Source organism: Thamnophis sirtalis, unplaced genomic scaffold (genome assembly GCF_051295495.1).
Source record: "Thamnophis sirtalis isolate CommonGarterSnake01/CBP01778 unplaced genomic scaffold, rThaSir2_p1.2 scaffold_4, whole genome shotgun sequence".
Classification (NCBI taxonomy): Eukaryota; Metazoa; Chordata; class Lepidosauria; order Squamata; family Natricidae; genus Thamnophis; species Thamnophis sirtalis.
Genome location: NW_028261384.1, coordinates 57,710,910 through 57,724,274, shown reverse-complemented (window position 1 = coordinate 57,724,274; position 13,365 = coordinate 57,710,910). Strand labels below are relative to the sequence as shown.

General features: G+C 41.2%; 1 protein-coding gene across 1 annotated transcript in view; it reads left to right on the top strand.

Annotated features, from left to right (window-relative positions):
- Positions 1-13,365, top strand: part of EXOSC7 (exosome component 7) — a 73,267-nt gene that overhangs the window by 23,805 nt on the left and 36,097 nt on the right. The window lies entirely within an intron of this gene.

Sequence of the window (13,365 nt, the reverse complement as noted above, 5' to 3'; positions counted from 1 at the left end):
TCCAAATAGATAAGATATTGACATCAATTAATTTTACAAGTTTACCTAATACTGGTTTTTTTTGTTTTATTTATTTATTTATATATGTAATGAATGTATGCATGTATGTATGCATGCATGTGTGTATGTATGTATATAAAATACAGTGCAAAAGTTTTTATTATCTTTTTAATCTTTTTAGTTTCTAACCTCTGTTTCTGTTTGCCACTCGTAAAACAAATCCTATGTTAAAAAGTATTATGTTTCTTTCTTTTCTTTTAAATGTTAATCTAGCCATCACACTTTCCACTGTAGGGATCTCTTCATTTTTTCATTGTTATACAAACACAATTCTTGCTACCGTTAACATATGTAAAATTAAGTATGTATTCCCCTTATTATATTATTCTGGAAATATACCCAACAAAAATATTTCTGGTTTCAAATCTATCTGTGGCTTTATCATTTTTTCTAACCAAGTATGTATTTTAGTCCAGTATTTTCTTTTTGCTTTTGGTGTGTCCACCACATATGATAATATGAACCTAGTATCTGATTACACTCCCAACATTTACCTGATAGATTTTCAAACACCAAAGAGCCAAGGTGGCGCAGTGGTTAAATGCAGCACTGCAGGCTACTGCTAGATCAGCAGGTCAGCGGTTCAAATCTCACCGGCTCAGGGTTGACTCAGCCTTCCATCCTTCCGAGGTGGGTAAAATGAGGACCCAGATTGTTGGCAATATGCTGACTCTCTGTAAACCGCTTAGAGAGGCCTGAAAGGCCTATGAAGCGGTATATAAGTCTACTGCTATTGCTATTGCTATTGCTAGTCTCGCTAGTGGTAAATGCCATCTATAAAACATTTTGTATAATTTTCTTTATATTCTGTTGACATTGTTAGGTTACCATTTCTATTCCACAGTTTCTGCCATTTGTCTAGTTCTATTGAATAACCAAAATTTTTAGCCTATATTATTGTTTCTTTCACTTGTTGTTGTTTTATACTCAGTAGATAGTTATGCATTTTTAAAATTATTTTTCTCCATAGTGAGGGGGGAGGAGTATCCAGAATGGGTTGACCTTGTCCTCTCATGATTGGATGAGTCAGATAAGCTCTTTGGCAACGCCCCCTGGCCAACAGATATTCCCCATATTTGACTCATCCACTCACTGGAAAGGTTGAATCACTCTGGACCTCCAGTAATTTACAAAGGATTAAGGAAAATAAACTTGGACCCCACGAATCCTGCCTCCCTACATCGCACACAGCCTCCTCCTGCAAGGACTGGACTGCCACAAGCCCCCTGGGGCGGCACGCTGCCCTGGCCACTGAGCGAGACGGAGTCACTCAGTGAGGACCTTTGCCGGGCAAGCAGGAGGACAGGGCACCTCCTTCCTAGAGGCAAGCCGTTGCCACAGAGGCTTCTCAGGAGCAGGAGCGCTCGTCCACTCCCCTCAGGGGTTGAGCCATGAACCGCGGGTTGTTAAAATGCCCTGGAAAGCCTGCGCTGGCAGCTATCACCAGTGAACAAGGTGAGAGCCGGAGAGGCTCAGAAAGAGCTGCGGGAGGCAGGGGGAGGCGAGAGAGACAGCCTCCAGCGGCATGGCACCCTGCAAAGGCACAAGCCATCTCTATGTGCTCCAGCAAAGAGGAGCCTTTTGAATTTGGAACCGGGGGCCATCTTGAAACCACGTGGTCCAAGATGGCGGCCCCCAGCAGCTCAGAGGAGGCCGGCAGGAGCCCAGCTCTCAGCCCTCCAGCAACACCACCACCGGAGGCTCTGAGGAGCCCTTAAAAAGGTGAGAAACCATCGCAGAGGCATTAGCCAAGGGTGGGGGAGGCAGCAAAGGGCCAAAAGGAAGCTTATCAAGGAGGTTAAAGAGGCAGGCGGTGGATCAATCCCCCCACTCCAAACCTACCTCCTAGATGAATCACAGAGGCAGCTGCCACAAGGCTTGCAGCAGGAAGACCCCCCCCCAACCTGAGAACTCCTCCCCTGGGGGGAGGATCCCCTTCGGCTTGTCCCCCGGTGTTACAGCAACCTTGCCTCACGATGTATGCAAGCCCATTTCTGTCCCTTTTCTGACTGCCAAGTAACAGGAGAAGGCTTCCCCCTTAAGAACACTCTCCTTTAAGTAGGAGAAAGAGGCGGGGGTGTGAAGGCTCTCAGAAGGAGACCACAGTTAACGGCCAGCAGCTCTTAGTAGCACAAGCTGTGTTTTTTGTTGCTAATTCTTGAGGGCGGGGCTATGGTATTTGCCCCGCAGAGCCATTTGGCAAGAAGGGGGAGGAGAGGCCCCACGTGGCCCAAGGTGGCAGCCCCCTGCAGCCTGGAAAAACACAAGCAGAGGGGGGAGGAGTAATCAGCCTGGCTGCTAAAGGCTGCAGCTCTCAATGGAGGTACAGAAGAGCCTCCAATCAGGTTAGAGGTTACCCCTGAAGGCCTTCCAAGGGTGGGGGCGACTAGGCAAAGAGCAAAATACAATGCAATACAATACTATGCAATATAATAGCAGAGTGGGAAGGGACCTTGCAGGTCTTCTAGCCCCACCCCCTGCCTAGGCAGGAAATCCTATACCATTTCAGACAAAGGGCTACCAAACATCTTCTTAAAAACTTCCACTGTTGGGGCATTCACAACTTCTGGAGGCAAGGTGTTCCACTGATTAATTGTTCTAAGTGTCAGGAAATTTCTCCTCAGTTCTAAGTTGCTTCTCTCCTTGATTAGTTTTCACCCATTGCTTCTTGTTCTGCACTGAAGTGCCTTGGAGGATAGTCGGGCTGCCTCTTCTCTGTGGCAACCCCAGAGATATTGGAACTCTGCTATCATGTCTCCCCTAGTGCTTCCTTTCAGTAGACCTACCCAGTTCCTGCAACCATTCAGCTGTGGGTCCAGGAGGACTCCCAAGTTGCGGACCCTGTCTGAGGGGTGTAGTATTTGACCCCCCAGCCTGAGAGATGGAACACTTGCCGAATTAGTGGGAGGGAAACACAACAGCCACTCGGTCTTATCTGGGTTGAGCACAAGCTTGTTAACCCTCATCCAGTCCCTAATAGCTTCAAGGCCCTGGTTCATCATGTCCACCGCTTCATTGAGTTGGCACGGGTTGGCTCCCGCTTCATGGGAGCTTGATTCTATTCCTCTGTTTATGCAGCCAAAAACTGTGTTGGTCTTTCTGGCAGCTGTTGCACACTGCTGGCTCATATTTAAAGGGTTGTCCATTAGGACTTCAAGATCACCTTCACAGTTACTACTGTGGAGCAAGGTATTCTGTACCTGTGCATTTCGTTTTCGTTGCCTAAAGGTAGAACCTTACTTCATTGAATCTCATTTTCTTAGACAGTGCCCAATGTTCAAATGTATCAAGATCCTTCTGTATCTTTAGCCTGTATTCTGGAGTGGTGGCTATTCCTGCCAGCTTGGGGTCATCTGCAAATCTGATGAGTCCCCCCCACTGAGCAGCATTTAACAAACAGAGAGCTAACTGTCATTCTGGCTCCTTCTTATGACCGCTTGAGATAACAGCAGTACTTAAAGAAACAGTACTACTATCATGGCATATATATTGCTAACCCAACTGTTAGCTTACACACCTAACACCCTCATCCAAAGCACTGATGAAGATGTTGAAGAGTATTGGGCCCAACACAGCCTTGGGGTACTCCACTGCATTCTTCCCTCCATGAAGAGGCAGTTCCATCGAGGAGTACAGGTGTGTGTGGTTGGTCAACCAGTTACAAAGCCATCTGATGTGACAATGTCTAACCCACATTCTTCTACTTTATCTAGTAGTAGGTTATGGTCTACCTTATCAGGACTTGCTGAAGTCCAAGTAACTATATCGATGGCATTCCTATGGTTCACTAATGTTGTCATTGTATCTAAGAAGGCAATATGGCTAGTCTGGCATGATCTGTTTTTGACAAACCCATGTTGGCTTTGGGCTCTTGATCTGTTTTTCTCCCTTTCTGAAGAGGGGAACCACATCAGCAATCCTATAATAGTTCTCCGGTACTCCAGGTTCTCTGAAAGATATAGTTCAGTTGTTTGGAGATCTCGTCTGCCAGTTCCTTCAGATCCCTGGGGTGTAACCCATCCGGTCCTGGGAATTGGACTTTGGCTAGGGTAGACTGGTGCTCACTTACCATTTCTTTCCTATCTCATCTTGGGTTCCTAATCTGATTTTTGGGGTGCTGTTCTTGATAGGTTGAACTGTTTTATCCCTTTGGGTAAGGACAGATGCTAAACATGAGTTAAATAGTTCTGCCTTACCCCTGCTGCTTGTCACTTTCTGGCCACTTTCTCCCAGCAAGGGACCAGTCGTTTCCTTAATCTTTCTTGTTTTTAACATGTGGGAAGATGCCCGCTTTTGTATTTTATATTATTATTATTATTATTATTATTATTATTATTATTATTATTATTATTATTATTATTATTATACAATTGTATCACAGCGGCCAGTTGCTTCGCTGGATTTGGCATTGGTTACTAGTCGGGCCCCACCCAGGGGCCTAGGACGTCGTAACGTATTTTCGTAATATGCGTGCAGATCCAAGCAGTGCAGCTTTTTGCATTTGACTGATGGTGATTTTGTCAATTTTTAACTGTTTTAAATGTAATTCCAGTGCTTTTGAAATAGCACCCAGTGTGCCAATTACCACTGGAATTACCACTGCTGGTTTGTGCCATAGTCGTTGAATTTCGATTTTTAAGTCCTGGTATCTTGCGATTTTTTCATGTTCCTTCTCGGCGACCCTGCTATCACCTGGTATTGCGATGTCTATGATTGTGACCTTATTTTTCTCAACCAGTGTGATGTCTGGTGTATTATGCGCCAGTATTTTGTCGGTTTGTATACGGAAATCCCACAAGATCTTGACCATCTGATTTTCGGTGACTTTTTCAGGCTGATGTTCCCACCAGTTTGTTGCTGTTTTAATATTATAATTTTTGCACAAATTCCAATGGATCATTTGTGCTACTGAATTGTGCCGCAATTTATAATCAGTCTGCGCGATTTTTTTACAGCAGCTGAGTATGTGATCAACAGTTTCGTCAGCTTCTTTGCAAAGTCTGCATTTGGCATCATCAGAGGATTTTTCGATTTTGGCCTTAATGGCATTTGTGCGGATAGCTTGTTCTTGCGCAGCCAGGATTAGTGACTCTGTTTCTTTCTTTAATGTACCTGTTTTTAACCATAACCAAGTTTGTTCACTGTCCACTTTATCTTTTATTTTTTCCAGAAATTGACCATGCAGTGCTTTGTTCTGCCAACTCTCCATTCTTGATTTTATCACATCTTTTCTGTATTCTTGTTTTGTCTGTTGGGCCTTCAGTAGATTTTTGTTCTTTACTTCGATTAATAAATGTTCTTGAGTGTCTTTTAAATAATCAGCCAGTGCATGTTTTTCTTCTTCAACTGTTTGCTTCACTTGTAATAATCCTCTGCCACCTGATTTTCGGGGCAGATATAGTCTATCAGTATCACCACGTGGATGTAAACTGTAGTGCATTGTCATTAGTTTCCTGGTTTTTCGGTCCAAAAGGTCCAAATCAGCTTGTGTCCAGTTAACTATGCCAGCTGTGTATCTTATAACTGGTATTGCCCAGGTATTTATGGCCTTGATTGTATTTCCACCATTCAATTTAGATTTCAAAATTTTCCTAACTCTGTTGGTGTACTCTCGTCTGACAATAGTTTTTACTTCTCCATGCTTGATGTTATCCAACTGCAGAATGCCTAAGTATTTGTAGGCTTCATTTTCTTTGCATTTAATTAGTTGGCCATTGGGCATTTCAATTCCCTCAGATGCAGTGATTTTGCCTCTTTTTATGGATACAGTGGCGCATTTTTCCATGCCAAACTGCATTGAAATATCGGTGCTGAATACTCGGACTGTATTTGTCAATGATTGGATTTCTATTTCTGACTTTCCGTAGAGTTTCAAATCATCCATATATAGTAAATGCGAAATTTTTTCGGCTTTTTTGGCTGTTTGGTAGCCTAATTTCATTTTTTTTAAGATTACTGATAGTGGGATCATTGCGATGATGAAGAGAAGAGGTGAAAGTGAATCACCCTGGAAAATTCCTAGCTTGATATTAACCATTCCGTAGCTCTCATTCCCTACTGCCAACTCAGTTCTCCATTGTTTCATTGCCTTTTCAGTAAAGGATGTAATATTTTTGCTAATGCCAGTTGTTTCTAAGCATTTTATGATCCAACTATGTGGCAGTGAGTCAAATGCCTTTTTGTAATCAATCCAGACCATATTCAAGTTCGTTTTTCTGTTCTTACAATTTTCTAATATCATTTTATCAATTAGAAGCTGATCTTTTGTGCCCCTGCTCCTTCTTTTGTTGCCTTTTTGCTCTACTGGCAAGATGTTGTTTGTTTCCAAATAATCCATCATGTTATCTGCAATAATGCCTGTGAGTAATTTGAAGGTTGTTGGAAAGCATGTTATTGGTCTGTAGTTTTCAGGTGTTGTTCCTTTAGTTGGATCTTTCTGAATCAAGTATGTTTTTCCAGTTGTCAACCATTCATCAATTTGGCCCTTTTGTAAAATTTCATTCAGTTGCCTGGCCAATATTGCATGTAAACTGGTCAGATATTTGAGCCAGAAACCATGTAATTGGTCCTTTCCAGGTGATGTCCAATTCTTTACCTTTTTAACTCGATTTTTGACCATCTCAGTTGTTATTTCTAATACTTGCATTTGTTTGTTGCCAATGCTTTTCTCAAAGTCATGTATCCACTTTGCTTCCTTGTTGTAGTCCTTTGCATTTTCCCACAATTCTTTCCAGAATTCAACTGTGGCCTGTTTTTCTGGTTTTTCACTTTTGGTGTCACCATTTACATTAAGACTTTGATAAAAACGCCGTTGGTCTGATCGAAATTGCTGATTTTGTTTATATTGGATGATTCGTGCCTCATATCTTTCAATTTTTCTAGCTGTTGCTGTTATCTGCTGTTTTACAATCTCTACAGCTTCATTGATGTTTCTTGTATCCAATCTATATCTCCTGATTAGCCGATCTATGATTTTGTTGTTTTTAAGCCGTTGCTCATGCATGTTCTTTAAGTTACTAGCATCTGCCCTTAATTTTTTGATTTTTTGTTCTAGACCAGTGATGGCGAACCTATGACACGCGTGTCAGTGCTGACACACGTAGCCATTTGGGGTGACACGCACAGGATTTCATGCGATTCATCCTCGGCTCCTGCACGGCCGCCGAGGATGAAAGAATCTGTGCTGGAGGAACAGGGGGGCGGGACGTGTGATCTCCCCCGCCCACACTCACTTACTGTATCGCCGCCGCCCCTTTCTGAGCACAGGGGCTGCTGGTAAGGCGTGCGTGCCATGCGCACACACGTCATCAGCGCGGCGAGGGAGGACCCGCAGGAGAGGAGCGCGGGAACAGTGCGCGCCTCTCTCCAGTCAGGCCGGCACAGAGAGTCTACTCCTGGGACTGTCGGTTACGACCGCACCACAGCAGGGAACAGCGGAGTGCCAACGGGAACTGTGAGCGCCATTAGCATTGGCTATCTATAATTCTATCTGCTGTCACTGGCCCACTGATGGAGCACCCAAAAAATAAAAAACAAAGGTTAAGTAAAGGGAGTGGTAGTGGCAGTGGCCGACCCTTTCAAGAGACATGGAGCGAGATGTATGGCATTATAGAAAAAAATGGCAAAATTATGTTTTTGTCGAAGTGACACACAACGCGAGTTATGCTCGATTTTTTGCCGATTTTTGACACACCACGCCAAAAAGGTTGCCCATCACTGTTCTAGACGGATTTTCCACTTTGGCTTTGATGCTTTTTCTGTTGTGTGACTAGGTACTTTAATTTTAATGCCTAGTTCATTAGTGACTATTACAGCTGCGCTGTACATTAACTGGTTTGTTTCCAAGATGGATCCTGGTTCAATTGTTGAAAACACTGCATTAACCATTTTCATGATAGGGGCCAAAATTTTCTTAGGCACAGTTTTTAGTGATGGTAAACGTTGCCTTTCCTCATTAAGCAGAAAATGCTCCATGATCTTATCCTTCAATTCTTTTTGTTTTTGAGTTAGTTCATCAGTTGGTTCAGTGATAACTGGTTCTAGTGGTGGTGATGTTATTTCCTCCCCGAGAGCTTCTTCTGGGAGTTCTACTATAATGTCTTTAGTTGTGTCTTGAATATCAGTTATTTCCGCTTGTGATATTGTTTTTTGGGTTTTGCAATTTGCCTGAATTTCCTCATGTTCAACTTCACTAAACACTTTATTCCGTATAATAAATCGCCTTTGATCTGCTAGTCGTTGTTCACTAATATTTGAATCTGGATATTGTTGTTTCCATAATTCATTCATTCGCTTTAAATAGCCTCTTTTTTCTGGCTCTGAGTTGTAGTAACAGGCCATTATGGCACGGTTTTCATCTGCACTATATTTTTGTCGTTTTGTTGGCTGGTCCACTTGTAGCCCACTTGTCGACGGATGTCCAGGGACCCCAACATCCGCCGCGGCCCTTGTTAACCCGCGCGACGACCGATGCGGTATGGAATTCTTATTTGTTTTTTTCACCATATTGTATGGGTTGGCGGGGGTTTTTTTACGGGACCAGATGCCAACCTGATCCCAACCTTCCTCCTTTCTCATCCGGGCTTGGGACCGGCAATGGCGGAGTTTTTTTATTATTTTTATTATTATTATTGTTGTTGTTGTTGTTGTTGTTGTACAATTGTATCACAGCGGCCAGTTGTTTCGCCGGATTTGGCATTGGTTACTAGTCGGGCCCCACCCAGGGGCCTAGGACGTCGTAACGTATTTTCGTAATATGCGTGCAGATCCAAGCAGTGCAGCTTTTTGCATTTGACTGATGGTGATTTTGTCAATTTTTAACTGTTTTAAATGTAATTCCAGTGCTTTTGGAATAGCACCCAGTGTGCCAATTACCACTGGAATTACCACTGCTGGTTTGTGCCATAGTTGTTGAATTTCGATTTTTAAGTCCTGGTATCTTGCGATTTTTTCATGTTCCTTCTCGGCGACCCTGCTATCACCTGGTATTGCGATGTCTATGATTGTGACCTTATTTTTCTCAACCAGTGTGATGTCTGGTGTATTATGCGCCAGTATTTTGTCGGTTTGTATACGGAAATCCCACAAGATCTTGACCATCTGATTTTCGGTGACTTTTTCAGGCTGATGTTCCCACCAGTTTGTTGCTGTTTTAATATTATAATTTTTGCACAAATTCCAATGGATCATTTGTGCTACTGAATTGTGCCGCAATTTATAATCAGTCTGCGCGATTTTTTTACAGCAGCTGAGTATGTGATCAACAGTTTCGTCAGCTTCTTTGCAAAGTCTGCATTTGGCATCATCAGAGGATTTTTCGATTTTGGCCTTAATGGCATTTGTGCGGATAGCTTGTTCTTGCGCAGCCAGGATTAGTGACTCTGTTTCTTTCTTTAATGTACCTGTTTTTAACCATAACCAAGTTTGTTCACTGTCCACTTTATCTTTTATTTTTTCCAGAAATTGACCATGCAGTGCTTTGTTCTGCCAACTCTCCATTCTTGATTTTATCACATCTTTTCTGTATTCTTGTTTTGTCTGTTGGGCCTTCAGTAGATTTTTGTTCTTTACTTCGATTAATAAATGTTCTTGAGTGTCTTTTAAATAATCAGCCAGTGCATGTTTTTCTTCTTCAACTGTTTGCTTCACTTGTAATAATCCTCTGCCACCTGATTTTCGGGGCAGATATAGTCTATCAGTATCACCACGTGGATGTAAACTGTAGTGCATTGTCATTAGTTTCCTGGTTTTTCGGTCCAAAAGGTCCAAATCAGCTTGTGTCCAGTTAACTATGCCAGCTGTGTATCTTATAACTGGTATTGCCCAGGTATTTATGGCCTTGATTGTATTTCCACCATTCAATTTAGATTTCAAAATTTTCCTAACTCTGTTGGTGTACTCTCGTCTGACAATAGTTTTTACTTCTCCATGCTTGATGTTATCCAACTGCAGAATGCCTAAGTATTTGTAGGCTTCATTTTCTTTGCATTTAATTAGTTGGCCATTGGGCATTTCAATTCCCTCAGATGCAGTGATTTTGCCTCTTTTTATGGATACAGTGGCGCATTTTTCCATGCCAAACTGCATTGAAATATCGGTGCTGAATACTCGGACTGTATTTGTCAATGATTGGATTTCTATTTCTGACTTTCCGTAGAGTTTCAAATCATCCATATATAGTAAATGCGAAATTTTTTCGGCTTTTTTGGCTGTTTGGTAGCCTAATTTCATTTTTTTTAAGATTACTGATAGTGGGATCATTGCGATGATGAAGAGAAGAGGTGAAAGTGAATCACCCTGGAAAATTCCTAGCTTGATATTAACCATTCCGTAGCTCTCATTCCCTACTGCCAACTCAGTTCTCCATTGTTTCATTGCCTTTTCAGTAAAGGATGTAATATTTTTGCTAATGCCAGTTGTTTCTAAGCATTTTATGATCCAACTATGTGGCAGTGAGTCAAATGCCTTTTTGTAATCAATCCAGACCATATTCAAGTTCGTTTTTCTGTTCTTACAATTTTCTAATATCATTTTATCAATTAGAAGCTGATCTTTTGTGCCCCTGCTCCTTCTTTTGTTGCCTTTTTGCTCTACTGGCAAGATGTTGTTTGTTTCCAAATAATCCATCATGTTATCTGCAATAATGCCTGTGAGTAATTTGAAGGTTGTTGGTAAGCATGTTATTGGTCTATAGTTTTCAGGTGTTGTTCCTTTAGTTGGATCTTTCTGAATCAAGTATGTTTTTCCAGTTGTCAACCATTCATCAATTTGGCCCTTTTGTAAAATTTCATTCAGTTGCCTGGCCAATATTGCATGTAAACTGGTCAGATATTTGAGCCAGAAACCATGTAATTGGTCCTTTCCAGGTGATGTCCAATTCTTTACCTTTTTAACTCGATTTTTGATCATCTCAGTTGTTATTTCTAATACTTGCATTTGTTTGTTGCCAATGCTTTTTTCAAAGTCATGTATCCACTTTGCTTCCTTGTTGTAGTCCTTTGCATTTTCCCACAATTCTTTCCAGAATTCAACTGTGGCCTGCTTTTCTGGTTTTTCACTTTTGGTGTCACCATTCACATTAAGACTTTGATAAAAACGCCGTTGGTCTGATCGAAATTGCTGATTTTGTTTATATTGGATGATTCGTGCCTCATATCTTTCAATTTTTCTAGCTGTTGCTGTTATCTGCTGTTTTACAATCTCTACAGCTTCATTGATGTTTCTTGTATCCAATCTATATCTTCTGATTAGCCGATCTATGATTTTGTTGTTTTTAAGCCGTTGCTCATGCATGTTCTTTAAGTTACTAGCATCTGCCCTTAATTTTTTGATTTTTTGTTCTAGACGGATTTTCCACTTTGGCTTTGATGCTTTTTCTGTTGTGTGACTAGGTACTTTAATTTTAATGCCTAGTTCATTAGTGACTATTACAGCTGCGCTGTACATTAACTGGTTTGTTTCCAAGATGGATCCCGGTTCAATTGTTGAAAACACTGCATTAACCATTTTCATGATAGGGGCCAAAATTTTCTTAGGCACAGTTTTTAGTGATGGTAAACGTTGCCTTTCCTCATTAAGCAGAAAATGCTCCATGATCTTATCCTTCAATTCTTTTTGTTTTTGAGTTAGTTCATCCCTTGGTTCAGTGATAACTGGTTCTAGTGGTGGTGATGTTATTTCCTCCCTGAGAGCTTCTTCTGGGAGTTCTACTATAGTGTCTTTAGTTGTGTCTTGAATATCAGTTATTTCCGCTTGTGATATTGTTTTTTGGGTTTTGCAATTTGCCTGAATTTCCTCATGTTCAACTTCACTAAACACTTTATTCCGTATAATAAATCGCCTTTGATCTGCTAGTCGTTGTTCACTAACATTTGAATCTGGATATTGTTGTTTCCATAATTCATACATTCGCTTTAAATAACCTCTTTTTTCTGGCTCTGAGTTGTAGTAACAGGCCATTATGGCACGGTTTTCATCTGCACTATATTTTTGTCGTTTTGTTGGCTGGTCCACTTGTAGCCCACTTGTCGACGGATGTCCAGGGACCCCAACATCCGCCGCGGCCCTTGTTAACCCGCGCGACGACCAATGCGATATGGAATTCTTATTCGTTTTTTTCACCATATTGTATGGGTTGGCGGGGTTTTTTTTACGGGACCAGATGCCAACCTGATCCCAACCTTCCTCCTTTCTCATCCGGGCTTGGGACCGGCAACGGCGGAGTTAATTATTATTATTATTATTATTATTATTATTATTATTATTATTATTATTATTATTATTATTATACAATTGTATCACAGCGGCCAGTTGTTTCGCCGGATTTGGCATTGGTTACTAGTTGGGCCCCACCCAGGGGCCTAGGACGTTGTAACGTATTTTCGTAATATGCGTGCAGATCCAAGCAGTGCGGCTTTTTGCATTTGACTGATGGTGATTTTGTCAATTTTTAACTGTTTTAAATGTAATTCCAGTGCTTTTGGAATAGCACCCAGTGTGCCAATTACCACTGGAATTATCACTGCTGGTTTGTGCCATAGTCGTTGAATTTCGATTTTTTTTTTATTACACAGACAACAATGGGAAAGGGAGAAGATGGGGGGGGAAAGGGGGGGAGGGGAAACCCATCTTCACATACAATATGTCATTTGATCACAGGTGCATATACATCCCGTATCTCTCTATTGTATATTTAATAAACACCACAATAAGCTAGGGTTTAAAAAAAATAAAATAAATAAAAAATAAAACAAGAGGAAAAAAAGGGTGGGCGGAGGGGGGAGGCCAAAAAGGACAAAAAAAAATCCAAAAAGGGGGGGGGAACACCATCATCACATGCAGCATGTCGTTTGGTTACGGTTGTTTTAACATCTACATCTTCAAATAATATTTACCATCTCAGATATTTCCTCTAATGTAACTAAAGGCCTCATTTTCCTTCTACAACATATATTCAGTTAACATTAGCCTTGTTTTCCCCCAGAGAGTATACTTCTATTCATTGTTAACCTTGCATTTCATACCTTCAAACAGAGATCTTATTCCTTCATTGTTCAACAAGGCATCGCTGCCTATATATACCAGTTTTCATTTGTTCCCCTATTAGAATTGCCTTATCAGCAGCGAAATATCATTATAGTAAGTTCTTAACCTTATACATTATATCACCAGACCTTATATTAGTACTTCCTTATATCATTGTTGAATTATTTCACAGCATAATTATATCATCATTTACTTTTTCCAACTAAGGCATAAGTGTATCATTTTTCATTTCCAAAATTTTGTTTTTTTCCCTTAGCCATT